This window comes from Pipistrellus hanaki (genome assembly GCF_964339955.1).
Source record: "Pipistrellus hanaki genome assembly, chromosome: 10".
Taxonomy (NCBI): Eukaryota; Metazoa; Chordata; class Mammalia; order Chiroptera; family Vespertilionidae; genus Pipistrellus; species Pipistrellus hanaki.
This window is the reverse complement of record NC_140512.1, coordinates 52,951,770-52,966,198: the sequence shown is the minus strand read 5'-3', so window position 1 is coordinate 52,966,198 and position 14,429 is coordinate 52,951,770. Positions and strand designations below refer to the sequence as shown.

The following is a 14,429-nucleotide window of genomic DNA, read 5'->3' as shown; positions in this document are numbered from 1 at the left end:
TGGAGTGCACACGCCAAGCAAGGGAACAAGCTAATACCCAGAACAAAGGCCTGGGCATTCTCCATGGCTGAGTTCTAAATCTGCCTTTATTGCTCCATAATCATCTGTGCACAAGTTAACCTTCCACTGGAAAATAGTGAGGATGTCCTAAGGCAAGGTGAATGCCTGGATATTTTCAGAACAATCTCAAGCAAAATGTTTGAGACAGTATGTTTAATTCACAATATGAGCCACATGAAAAATGTAAAAATCTATATGTGGGTCTTCTCACTACTTCACTAAGCTTCTGCCAGATCCCAAAATGAGCTTCCAAGACTACAAATGGGATCAGAAGTAAATAGCATAGTAGCATTGAGATGAAGCTGCTAGGAACACAAGAGCCAAATACCCGCTGGCCTCCTGGTCTTCTCCCCCTGAAAATCCCATATGCACCTCAATTCAATGTCCAGGAAAGACCATATTCTCCCACCACTCCACCTCAACTAAGTCTTGGTCTAGAAATCTCTAAGTGAATGGTGTCACCTTCCACCAGGTGTCCAGCTTGGGCAGTTCCCCTTACCCCTACCACCTTCACTGCCCTATTTACCATCTATCAACTCTAACTCAAGGTTCCTCTCAAATCAGTCCCTTTCTCTCCTTTGCCATAGCCTTTAATCAGCTTTCTCTCATGTTTCCTGTATTACTGTAATGGCTTCACTCTGACTCTTTCTCCATGTAGGCCCCATAGTGCTTTTTCTGTGATGCAAATCTCATCTTGTTGATTCTCTTATTTGGAAATCCTTGACACTTGCCACATAAAGCCCTTCACTAGACACTTATTCTGGTCCTTGCCCAGCTACTTCTTGCGTTTGCATCTAGCCCCACCTCCTACCTCTGCTTTGAACTACTGCAAGCTGGCCTTGAACTACTGTATGTTTAAATGATCTATTCACATGTGTGCTGTGGCCACACCAAGCTGTACTCCATAATAGCAGGAACTAGGTCTTTCATCTCACTACAACCAAACAGTTGCCTAGTGCATAGCACATAGTAGGCACTTAATAAGTATTATCTAAGTTTATTAATTGATTGATCAATTGATTAGTTGATTAAAAATTTTATAACATGACATCACCTCTCTAACTATAATATGTAACTATATATGTACAGAGCAAAGTGAAAAATAGGTATCAAGGGAAATAATAGTCCCTTTTCTTTTCTTTTAAAAAAAATATATTTTATTGATTTTTTTACAGAGAGGAAAGGAGAGGGATAGAGAGAAACATCAATGAGAGAGAATCATCGACCAGCTGCCTCTTGCACACCCCCCACTGGGGATGTGCCCGCAACCAAGGTACATGCCCTTGACTGGAATCGAACCTGGGACCTTTCAATCCGCAGGCCAACGCTCTATCCACTGAACCAAACTGGTTTCGGCAATAGTCCCTTTTTTTCATTAGCAGTCCCCTCTTAACCTACCACTACTACCAGAATTCCAACTCCCCCTCCTACCCAAAAGATGCGCTAACCATCCTCTCCCACAATCCCCTGCTGCCCCATGTGCAGTCTCTTTTCTGACCCTGGGCCAGCTGCTTTCATCACTTAGAGCTTCTTGCCACACCAGCAAGAGCAGTAGAGGCATAATGATTAGAGGCCTAAGCGTAGACTTCATCCTCTCTTTCTTGAATTTCTCTGACCTTGTGTGTAAATGGAATCTTCCTTCCGAGGCTCACCTGGCCCTTTAGCATGCATGCCACATCTATCCTGCCTCCTGAGCTTCAGGTCTGGACAGCAAGGGCTTATTTTGGCTTTAAAGAAACATCGAGGCCTAGCCCAGAAAGGGAACAGACTGGAAAAACATTCTGCATACCTGCCTAGATTCGCAGTTAGGTCTCCCTATCCCTGGCCCACACATCCTTCTTCTTCAATTGCTCTGAAAAGGAAAACCTCGGGATTATTTTGCAGGAGGAAAATAATAGGCCTTGAGAAGCTGTGGCCACACTTCCAGCAAGCTCCCTTCAGCAGGCACCGTAACTTACATAAGTGATTTCCTATTACACCACCATTGTTCCTGCAACATGACAGTCCTGCAGCCTCCTTGCAGCAGTTCTCTTTGTTGTTTTTCTGTACAGATCTCCCAGAAGGAAGAATCAAATATGGTCTGAGCAGGAAAATAAGCCACATGACCCCCGCAGACCCAAATGCCTCTTCTTCACAGCTCCTCCTGAGATGAACCAAAGAGAAAGCGATGAATAGTGCCCCCTGGGCCTGAGCCCTCTCCCACCTGCCCTGTTCCCAGAGCTCTGCTGTGTCCCTGCAAATAGGATTCCTTTTTCTAAAAAAAATGAAAGCCAACAGTTTCCGAAGAAGAAACGAAGTGGCAATTTCCCAGCATGACTGGGAATCAATACAAGCTGTTGTCAGGGTTTTCCTTTCAAAGGGGTGACTGCTGCCCTTCTCCAAAGTCAAGAGTGACGGAGCTCCAGTGCCTGGCTTACAACCGCTGCATCATAGCAAGATGTTTTTAATTTAAAACTCACTGCAGTTGGGTTGGAACTCAGCTGGGACTTGATTTACTGCTAATTCATTTCTACGATTCCTATAATTCTAAACTCAGTCACCAAACAGTTTAATGCTGATAGAATCACCAGTGCAATGCTTTATGAATGGGCGCCAGGGGAATTGTGTTAGTAAGTGTGTGTTAGCAACAGTTATTCACTTTGGAAAGGAGCACGGAGCTTGGGCCAAGCATGGCCACAGCCCTGTAATTGGGTATGTGGGTTATCGGCCACCATCCCAGGTGACCCAAACCCAAACATCACTGCGGTGACACCCCACCTCCATCCAAATTCTCTCACGCATTCACATCATTGCCTATGTAAAATGAGCACTGGTTGGTGAAATGCTTTCCATGGGAAATTCCTACCGTCGCTCTCCGGGTCACTAACCAATGGTGGGTAACCATGGATGTGCAGTCTCATTAGAAACCTTCAGCCTCTCTAGGGTAGCAAAGCTTCTTTCCCCAGAGAAAATTTGTTTCAACCATCCACATTTTAGGGAGCTGTGTCTTAATTACTCAACCTGCTTTGTTCATTCAGAACATTTATCTTCGCCAGTTATATTGAAGCCTCTTAGTCCATAAGTGTAGCTGAAAATATATTGAGATGGTGAGTGTCATTACTCACGTACTTTGCAAATATCCACCTTGATCTAGTTTGTGCAACCAAAAAGTGCTACTTTTTGGAAACATGTCCAGGAACCTGTCAAAGCTCCCACCACACTCCTTAACATGACCCCTTTAAAAGGCTAAAGTCTCATCACAATTCACAGCCATTTCTGAGATCCTCTAAAGCAAATGTCTAGGGAAAGAGGAAGCCAGCCCACCCCCTCAAAAAAACTGGGCCACTCAGGTCCCCGTTTTAACAGTACAGTAGACTCGTTCTCTGTTTCCCCTCCTCCAAACTAAACTCCGACCTGAAAGCTCCAAATTGTAGGCTAGCATCTCCCAAAATGCTTTCTGTGGGACACCTGTTCCAGGTTTAAATACACCCACCTAAAGGGATCCCATCATCAAATAACCTGAAAAACGGTTGGCTACAAATGAACCAGTTTGTCTACAGTGGGACTCCTAAGCCTTTCATGTGCATCTTGCATCACCAAGAGGAGGAGCCAGCATCAGGTGTTTGTAAGACTTACTTGGCGGGGGAATGCTTTTTCCTGGGAGAGAGGAGGCTTCAGAATGCTCTGGGAAACACAGTCTGGTCATCTCTCCCAATCTATTGGCACCTAAACCTAGAGCGAGTCTTAGGTGAAAAGCAACAAATCAATTCCATGTGAATCAGTGTGAATAGATCATAGCATTCCACCAGCCCCCAACCACTAGCACCCAGGACACGCTAGGGTGATTGGCAGGCTCAGCCAGTTCCAGCCCTGCCCCTGCTGGACTGAAAGCACCCACCACAGCAGCTGGTTCACACGACCCCAGTCCCCAGTCTTGTCCTGTATGGGCCGTTCATCCCCACCTTTTCCTACTCCACTCATTCAAACTATTTACTCAGCAAATACTTATTGATTGCTTCCAGCATGCTAGGCCCTAGGTTAGGCACCGAGTATATGAAAGAAGTAAGAAGTGGTCCCTCTCCTCTACAGAAAGAAAGAAATCATATCCATGCTACCGTCATCATCACTACTGCCAGCAGCAGCTTCCTTGCCATTATTTAAAAACATGAATTATGTTCCTGATTACACCCGAGACTGCTTTGAGCGAGGGCTGGTCCTGACCCTCAGGGAGCCGGAAATCTCAGGCAGACATGTGAACGCAGACACATGTCTGTGAGTCAGAAAGTTGCTCACATCAATCAGCAGCTCACATTTAGGCAAGTGCATTTAGGAGAGGAAGACGGGGTCAGTAGCTAATGGCCAACAGAGCAGGGAAGGGGGTCACAGGCACAGTGCCACCATCTGTCCTTTGCCCCCTTGACCCTAGAGAGGCTTCAGAGCACAAGAATTGTAAAAAAGAAGGAGGAAAAGGAGGAGGAGGCAGAGGAAGCGGAGAGGAGGAGGAGGAGGAGGAGGGAAAGGGGGAGATTACTTATGGAAAATATTTTATGCAGAAATGTCCCCTGCTGCTTCATATTTCAATACTTATGCTTTAAAATAAGGAGAGAGGCAGAAGTCACTTGCACCTTCCTCCTCAGCCATCACCAGCAGAAGAGCCTGCGACGTTCACACAGCACCCTGTGGAAGACAGGCCCTAAAAGGAGAGGAAAGCCTCTTGAAAGCTGACTGGAACCCATTCTAAATGTGGTTTCTGTTCGGGGTCCCACCTGGGTAACTGTTGGTGTGGCTGCTAGTGCGGCCACAGTCAGAACTGAATGCCTTATTGGTACAGCTATCCCTGCTTTGTTATCTGACTCTGCTCTTAAAACCATGTATGGCCCGGCCAGTGTGCCTCAATGGTTGAGCATCAACCTATGAACCAGGAGGTCACAGTTCAATTCCTGGTCAGGGAACATGCCCAGGCTGCAGACTCGATCCCCAGTAGGGGGTGTGCAGGATGCAGCTAATCAATGATTTTTTCTCATCATTAATGTTTCTATTTCTCTCTCCCTCTCCCTTTCTTTCTGAAAGCAATATATATAAAAGAACTATAGCCCTAAATGGTTTGACTCAGTGGATAGATTGTCAGCCTGCAGACTGAAGGGTCCCAGGTTCAATTCCAGGCAAGGCATGTACCTTGGTTGTGGGCACATCTCCAGTAGCGGGTGTGCATGAGGCAACTGATGGATGTCTCTCTCTCATTGATGTTTCTAACTCTCTATCCCTCTCCCTTCGTCTCTGTAAAAAAAAAAAAAAAAAAAAAAAAAAAAAAAAAAAAAAAATCAATAAAATATATATATTTTAAAAGAACTATGTATGGAACCCTCTATCCCAGACCCCCAATTTGTGTACCTACTCGGATCTACCTGGCCCCACCTGACATCCACCCTGTCCCCAATTCTAAACTTCAGCCACTGCCCCACTTCCCACCATAGTGGCCCTAGGGAGGCCTCAAACTATTCCTCCGGTTCTAAAGTTCATGAAGCTTTTCTTCCCTTGGGGCAAAGCATAGATCCTGCAGGTGTAACACCATCAGGCCCACGGTGAAGGGATGCCCCAGCCCATGGGCCTAATCACAGAGGCTCTAGTTTGACATAGCATCACAACCCCAAACTTAGGAGAAGTCCCACTTCATGGGGTGAGTGGTACCCAAGTCATTGCAATGCACAGGAAGGATCCAGCCTCATATGTCAGCCTCCCCTGTCCTCCAGGCTGAGCTACTGAGCCTTGGCTGTGCTTCCTCAGGAAGATGTGGCTCACCTGGGAATACATAATTTGTTTTTCTTCTTTCCTCCCTTTTTCCTTCGCTCTTGCTATTCTGGGATCCCATCCTCAACCAAGTGTTACCGCGTCAGTTTTTGCTTCAGGCTCTGCTTTCTAGGGAACCCAGGCCAAGACTCGGGAGAGGGGCCCACAGGCCAAGGCTGCAAGGCCCCAAGCTCCCCTGTAGCTTTGACCAAACAGTCCTTCTTGCATCTGTTCTGTGCATTAGAATTTCATATAAATTGTCATTTTAAAAAATTTAAATCTGTGATCTGGACTAACCCCCTCATTTTATTAGTGGTAATCCTGAAACATAAAGTGATTTTGTTCCCAAGATTCCTTAACTGGTAAGTGGGAGTTGGAATTACCTACATCTATTTGCTTCCAACACCTAGCTTTTCCCACACCACCACTGCTTTTTAACCAGGGGAACCAACCGGAATTGTCTAGGAACCGGAGGAAACATGCACCTGCTGGACCCCGCTCCTGTCTGAGAACCTCTCTGCTGCCTTGGAAGGTCAATGGGCAAATGCTGAGCACAGACTTGGACTTTCTGCCCATTAACCAAAATTCTCCTTGAAACCCTGGTATCTACGTAATCACCGGAACCCAGTTCTTTGTTTGTGCAACATGCAAGTTCCCCTGAAAATGTTTTTCTTTGTTTTTGTTCCCCCCTGAATTTTTGAATTGTAGAAGCCACCCCTTTACTCACAACCAAGAGCAGACAAATGAAAGTACTTGTCTTAGTCCAGCATTTTTCAGTGGATTCCCAGGGCCACTGCACAGATATCTATCTACCTTTTGCAGTTTCACAATCCATGTTAGTGTGTTTAAAGGCTCTGAGAAGTCCTGCAATAAGGAACCCCTTTGGCTTTGCTTTACACTTAAGGTAAACTTATTGAGCCATGGAAACTGTGTGTGTGTCAGTGTGTGTGTGTGTGTGTGTGTGTGTGTGTAACATCTAGTCACTCCCACAGAATTTGCTTTGGGAAACCGGCTCTACTTTAGGTTCACCTTCAGGAAGCAGGTCTGCAATGAGAGGAGAAAAATGAGGTCCAGGCAGGTATGTATTTTCTCAGATTCCTAGATGACTCCGGTATGTTCCCCTGTGAAAACCATCTCTGCAAGGTGAGCTGACATTCCATGCAGTCTGGTTCAATTACACAAGCCGCTGGCTGCTGCCCTGACATGCCCTCCCCTCCCGGTCTACGCCCTCCACAAGGGGAGAAACAATCAGCCAGCCCTGCTCTGTGTACTTTCCCTCCTCTTGACCTCTGGGCCAAAGCCAAGGAGTGGTGTGTTCGCCCTCCAGTCCTACACTCCACAGTCCCAAGCGGGAAATCCAGCTGGGCTCCTACAAGACAAGTGTAGGGAGCGTGCCAGATGTGCAGCAGACCCTGAGCGGAGACCAGGAAGCTTTGACCAGCTCTGGTTTTCCTGCCCTGCAGTTCCAGTGACCTCTTCCTGGGCTGCTTCTTCCTAAGGAGGCTTCTTGCCTGAGAGGCCTCAGGAATTGATTCAGCCAGTCTACATTCAGCCCATCGACTGTGGAGATGCTATCCTCTTAGCTAGTGATCTGTTCTGTGTGGGAGTGACAACATTCCAAAATCCAATTTGCTGCTGTGAATCCTTTGCGGAGAGGTGCAACTCGGGGATGCCTAAGGTCTCACACACACACCTGTTGGACTCCACACCCAACAGTGTCAGCCGCTCCTGTTGCCCCAAAGGGCCCGTGATAAAATGCCAAGTTTGGCAGAACGTTCACTCACTTTAATGTAGAGGAGAAGCCAAATAATTAAGGTCTGAAATAGAAGATTTTTTTCTTTGCGAGGAAAAAGAGCACCTAACCCAGTAGTCGGCAAACCACAGCTCACGAGCCACATGTGGCTCTTTGGCCCCTTGAGTGTGGCTCTCCCACAAAATACCATGGCCTGGGCGAGTCTATTTTGAAGAAGTAGCATTAGAAGAAGAAGTTTAAGTTTAAAAAATTTGGCTCTCAAATTTTAATCGCTGTACAGTTGATATTTGGTTCTGTGGACTAATGAGTTTGCCGACCACTGAGCTAACCTTTAGAAGATCACCTGTGCTCTTCCCTAAAATGCTGAGGCCAGAAAGGCTGAGTTTGTGAGTATAAGACTCAGCCCCCTTGATGAATTGGCAAGTTGAGGTTTAAAGAGGACACAGGTTCACCTAGGGTCACAGAGGCAGTCCAGAGGAAAAGCCAGGCATTCTGAAATTCCCGTCACACTCCCCTACACCTCCCCACGGGTAACCACATGCCCCACACAGACGTGCTAAGGAGGCATGCAGCACAGTGATGAGGAGGGGGTCGGTCTGTCTGCCTAAGGTTGGAATTGGCTCCATCACCACCAGCTGAGGGATCTCGGACAAGTTCTTACCTTCCCACACCTCAGCCTCCTCGTGGAGGAAGTAGGATAGGAAGAGTAACTATCCCACTTCCTCTGGGTTGTTACGAGAAGCAAGGGCCAACCTGTGCAAAGAACTTAAATGATGCCTCGTCTGAGTAACCGCTCCATAAATATTAGCTACCACCACCATCATTATTCTTCTTTTCCATTCTGTTTCTTTCACCAGGACAAATCGTAATGTCCACAAAGCCCCTTCCCTGGGGATCCTGATCCCTTTCTCTGGGGAGCCTGAGCCCCTTCCCTGGGGAGCCTGAGCCCCTTCCCTGAGAAGCCTGATGCCTCAGGATCAGAGACCGGGGGTCAGCGGTTCCTACAGGGACTCAGGAAGCTCTTCTTCCAAGCTACCTCACACTAAGCAGGAAAGCCGCCTCCTCCCTCTGCCTCCAGGCTCTGCTCTGGGAACTAGGACCCCCCCCCCCCCCCCCTCGCCTGCCTTAGCTTTTCTGATCCATCTCTTACCACTTAGCTGCAGAGCCCCCTTCAGTCTCCCAGCTGACTCCACCTTCCTGCTGGACTGGCAGGCTACAGCCTGGGCAGTGAGGAGGGAGACGGAAGAGTGAGTAAGCCCGGAGGAAGGGAGGCGATCCAGTAGGAGTTCCGGGTAGGAAGCGGCGGGGCTCCTGGCTTCGGGGAGAGGTGCTGTCCCCAGGGCTGGGCAGGGACCAAGCATTGCTCAATAGAGCCTATAGGGCAATTACCCTAATCATGCGCATCCCCCAAACAGCCTCTGATTTATTAAACCACGTCCTTTTAAAATGCCGCTCTTAAATATAAATAACACTTAATCATCCAGCTGTCGTTAAATTCGTGTTATATTGATTTCTTGGAGTGCCGCAAATTTGAGGGCGAATGGGCTGGCGGATGTGCGCACAAAGCCAAGAGGCGGATTAGCGAGTGGTGGGGGGGGGGGGGGCGGGAGGCAGAAAGGAGGTGTGGCCAAGGCAGGGACAGGAGCCCGTTCACCCGCCCCAGGGTCCGAACCAGTTTCACATTGGTTAGCACTGGACACAAATAAGAAGAGGGGAAGCGAGCCTGAAAATTAATGACATCTGTTGCACAGATGAATCACAGCCGGAATCATGGGAGGTTTTCTGTATGGCTGCCGCCCTCCGCCTCCCATCATAAAGCTACTCCAACAGGTCTCCCAGGTGGCAGCGCCAGGCAGTGCCTTCTCTGGGTGAGGATGGGGAGAGGCCGCTGAGAAATGCCCCTGAGCTGCTAAGAAGCTGGCTAGGAGCGAGATGGGCTGCAATGTCTTTGCATGGGAGCCTGGTGAGAACTAGGAGCGCAGAGCAGTTAATCACCCCGCCCCCTTAGCTCCCTCCCCGCTTCGGGAGGGCTGCCTCCCTAGAAAGCCCCCACTGACTCCCCAGCAGCCCTCATGGTGATGAAAAGGATCAGGAGGCCAAGTGCAGGCAGACTCCCCTGTCTGCAGGGAGCAGCAGGGACGGGACGGAGAGGTGCCCAGGAGGAGAAAGGCAGTCTCAGGTTCCTCCGGAAATGTTTGCAGAGCGATGGTGGGCATCCAGGATGAAGTCCTGGGAGGACAGAGGCCGGTCCCAGCGAGCACCAGAGTGGGCAAGAAGGAACAGTTTGTGGGCAACCCATGCCTCGTGCTCACAGCAGAGCCGCCTAGAGCCCAGCTCACGAGCAGCAAAGCTCTGCAGAAAGGAAGCATCTATGACTGGGGGTTTTCTAGTGCAACTCCTCCCCGAGTGAGAAGACCCCGGAGAATGTGAAAGGAAGACCACAGAGGCATGGTGGGGAGGGAGAGGGACAGTGTGGCATGCTCCAGGGCTGGCTGGAGAGTCTGGGGAAAATTGGATGCTGTGCACGCAGCTTTGCACAGATGTTAACTAATGCCTGCTTTGTCCTAGAAACCAAATTGGTACCTAACACCAAGTGCAGAAAGTGTGGGGATTTTTGAGCCATGTTTAAAAACCGTTAGCTTATAAGCAGCATAATGACTGCTGGCTTTGCATTCAAATGATGTATCCCGAGGCTGCAAATATCTGAGGAAGGAAAGAGGGGAGGGAGGGAGGGCAGCAGAGAAAAGAAGCAAATGTGGGGAAGAGGCACAGACGTTCAGGAAGTTCTGTACCCCAGCCCTTTGCCCTGTCAATGCCCCGTGGGGGAATGTTTACCTGGGAGCCACCCCCATGGCTGGAGCTCACTATGTCTGCTGAAAGCCATGTGCTGCTCTACACATACGGGGGACCTCCCCAACCAGGCTCTCAAGGGGCATGCGTGCGAAACTGCTCCAGTTCTCCCACAGCCCGGAAGACAGAGGTGGGGTCCCCTTGCCACCTAGGGTTGGACGGGCTGACCGCATATGGCTAGGTTCTTTGAGAACGCGTGTGAATACCCACATACCCACCATTCTAAAAAGGAAAATAATGTTTCTTCCCCCTACTGGGTTCTCCCCATTGTGACAGCCTTGCTTTATTCCATCTACCCTTTTCAATCAATCAAAGGGCAGCTCGCACAGCACACAGCCGGAATACAATCTCCCTCCCGGGGCGTCTGCTCTTCTCCTCCCCAGCGGCTCCGGCCAGAGACCTTTCCAGTAGCTTGAAAGAGTTTGAAAATAGCAGAGATGGTGGTGTGGAGAGAGAGAGAGAGCCCTTGATTTCAGCACCCATCTTTGGGGTTTGCAGAATCAACCAAAGCCAGTGCCCAGCACTGAGCTCCTCTCGTTGGAAGAGTGTTGATTCTTCCCTCTAATGCTCTGGAAGACTCCCAACGCGGTATTTTTTCCGCGGGTGGGTTTGTAGGACACTCTGAGCATGGGATCTTGTAGAGAGGGTGCAAGCTTATTCCATGTATTTGCAGGTTGACCAACAAGATACCCCCAACAAGAGGAAGCTATAGAAACCACGGGACCTTGCTATATTTATGTTCAATTCCAGAATCATATTTTATTGGGGTCTCGCATTCTTCTTTCAACAACTAAGCCCTGAATGAATTGCTCTTTGACCCCCAAATGGGACCTGTGGAAAAGCCCTTCTGGAGGTTGGCCAACCACCTCCTACCTCCTCCTCCAGAAAAAGTTTGAGAATGAGCAGCCTATGAAACTCCAGCCGGGGAGAAAAGGTAGTGAAAAGCTTCCGGGAGCTAGAACCTGGAACCACAGGCTCCTGGAGAGTGAGACTACACGGTCAGGAGCAGCCTGGCTCTGGGGGATGCTGGCAGACCTTGTCTCCGTATAGGGTGGGCACTGCTGAGGTCGTCTTAAGAGGGGGACCCCTCCTCCCTTCCTTCCTTCCTGCACTGCACCCTCCTGAACCCTCACTCCTAGATCTTTTTCTCAGACACACACGGTGAAAGGCATGTGACAGCTAGCCAGAGAGACATGGGCGATCTTCCCAGTGCCCTGCAGAGAAAGGGGAGGGAGCTGAAGGGGGAGACCCAAGTCCTGTGTCCTTAAGCCCTGTGGCCTTGGTGCTGCCCAGGACTGAAGGCATGTGAGCGGGTCATACCTTCTATGGAGGATGTGACCCCACACCCTCCCTTGATAAGCAAAACACTCACACACACACACACACACCCCAAGCGGCGCTTCAGCTCAAAATCCCCGGCGCATGCATTCCGGGGAAGCAGTGCCATGCTTCAGAAAAGCGATTGTGCTGCCTCTTACCGGGGAAACGCAGTCTGTGCCACATGCACCGCCCTACAGAACTGCAGCCCCAGCCGCCTCTGTGGCCTCCTCCCCGCGCGCTGGGCACCACGCTCTCCGAATTCGTCTGAATACCTGGCGGCCCTTATACCGTTAAGATCCCAAGGTGTTCAAAAGCCATGGAGCAGAAATCACCCTGGGAGGGTCCCCAAGATCTCCCGTTACTTATCCGTTTTTTTTAAAACCAGCTAGACATGCAAGGGACTGGGAACTGGGAAAAAAAAAAAAAAATCTCCCTGCCCGGTGGGAGGGAGAGGCTGTCATACACAGAATTTCACCCTGCGGGTCCGGGGTAAGAGAAGTGTGGGTCCCAGAGCGTCAGAGAACACACACTGGGAATACCTGCCCTGGCTGCGCGGCACCACCGCGGGGGTCCAGGTGCCAGGTGGGCAGGTGCCTGCGCGGTGTGTGCCTGTGTGTGTGTGTGTGTGTGTGTGTGTGTGCATGTGTGTGTGTGCGTGCGCGCAGGGGACCGGCTCTGGAGCAGCCGAGGACTCGGGGACCCAGCCCGGCATCCCCGCGCTGTCCCGCCGCCGCCCGCCCGCGGGCTCCTTACCTGGGAGCGCCGCGGTGCCTCCTTCAGCGGGAGCGCCGCATTGACACTGCAGATGGAGCCGGCGCCGCTGCCTCTCCTCCTCCGAGCGTGTGCGTGTGCGCGCGTGTGGCTGCTCCTCCAGCCCCAGCCCGAACGAACGCAGATACTCCACCGAGGCGCGGGCAACCCAGGAGGAGACGAGCAAAACGGAGGGCGAAAATCGGAGTCTGCAGGGCTTGACAGATCCTCTGTCGGTGTCCAAGGTGGGCGGAAGGTCCAACAAAAAGGTCGGGAAATGTGGATCGTTTTCAAGCAAGCACTCCTTTCCTCCACCCAGCCCTCCGGAGCCTGAGCAGCAGCGGTAGTGGCTCTGGGGGGGGCTGCGGTGGCGACACGGGGCTGTCCCCCTTCGTCCCCACCCCCGCAGGCTGAATGTCCTTGATGCCAAGCGGGCACGGCGGCGTCACTCCGCGCCGCCCATGCTCTCGCCCGGTCGGGCCGCTGCCCGGGCGCGGCGAGTGCGCTGGGGACCCGCCGGGGAGCGCTCTCGGAGCCTCTACGCGCCTTCCAGGGCAGCGACGGCCGCCCCCCGGCAGCCCGAGGCCGGCTGCCCCCGCCCCTGCCGGGGGATTGGCCGGGCAGCGCCGAGGGGCCGGGACCGGGGGGCTCGGGAGCCGCCGGCTGCTCCCCGGGGAGGCGCGGGGCTGCGGCGGCGGTGGCGGCTGGTGACGCTGCGGCGGCGGAGAGCGCGGCCCCGGGCCGAGCGGGGCCTCCCGAGCGCGCCCCCGGCCGACCCCCCGGGCGGGCTGCTCGCAAAGTTTGCAGGGGGCAGGGAGTGGGGCCGCCGCTGGCTCGGCCGCTGGCTGCCGGAGCTCCCGGGCTGCTTGCTGCCGCCGCCGCGGCTCGCTGCTGCTGTGCATTGAAGCCCGGCCAAGCGCTGCAAAAACTCCAGCTGCCAGGCGCTCTCTGGGTCCTCCTCTCCTCCCTCCCGCCCTCCCCGTTTCCCTGCCTCCCTCCCTCGCCTCGCCTTCTCCCCTCCCCGCAGCCCGCCGCTCCCTCTCTGGCTCGCTCTGGCTGGCTGGGAGCTCGCGGCTGACATCTAGACGGACCGAGAGCGGCCGGCAGAGGGGGCCGGGGGCGACTCCCCGCGCTCGGCGCCCGCCGCCGTCGCCCGCCCGGCCTGCGCTCTGGAGCACGGACGTTGGCGGACCCCGGTCTTGTCCCCTTACCCCGCACCGAGCGACCCTGCCAGTGGCGACGTGGGACATAAAGGGGTGCACACATGGTGACAGGGACATAGGGCACACACAGATACGAGGCGCTGACGATCCCAGGGACCCCCAGGTATTCAGAGCTGACACAGGTGTACGCACCTATTCCTGATCAGAGCCCGGCTCCACCGCCCCACCAAGACACCCTCTCCCCCATGGCACCCAAGGACCGAAGCTTGCCTGGTAGATTAACCTAACTTATCGAGTCTTGTTTATATGTAGAGGCTGATCTGGCTCCTCTCTTCTAGGAAACCCTGGATTCTACACCACAGCAAAAACACAATGTCAACACCAGGGCAGTTTTAAAAGTCCACAGAAAGAAGTCAGGATGGGACATGGGCAGCACTGCCTGTGAAACCTCTGGCAGGCCTTTCTAGGATTGTGCCCCACCCATCAGGAGAAGGCCAAGGGATTTCCACGGTTAGGTACTCAACACTCTGCATCCCTTCATCCCCCGCCCCACCACAGTCCCAGGGGAGTGGCACCATCCATCCCTGTGTCCACTTTGTACCTCCTGGGAAGGACAGCAATGAAGGATGACCCTCCAGATGAGCCTCTGGTGTCTGACCTCCTGCCCCTCCTCTCTCTTTTTCCACTTCCCTTTTCCCCACACCCAGCAACTTCCCGCCCACTCCTGGTCCTCCCATCAAAACAGCTCAGAATCTTCCTTTAGATGG

At 52.1% G+C, this 14,429-nt stretch overlaps 1 protein-coding gene across 3 annotated transcripts in view; it reads right to left on the bottom strand.

Annotated features, from left to right (window-relative positions):
- PLXNA4 (plexin A4) overlaps positions 1-13,440 on the bottom strand; it is a 402,577-nt gene extending 389,137 nt beyond the window's left edge. Inside the window, exons 1-2 of one of the 3 annotated variants that reach the window (XM_084897228.1) lie at positions 12,503-13,440; positions 3,676-3,782 (exon numbers count right to left, since the gene is read on the bottom strand). The gene's annotated coding sequence lies outside the window, so the exon portion shown is untranslated. The remainder of the gene's footprint in view (positions 1-3,675; positions 3,783-12,502) is intronic. The other 2 variants (XM_084897227.1, XM_084897226.1) reach the window with 2 other exon arrangements.
- Positions 13,441-14,429: the final 989 nt, after the last annotated feature.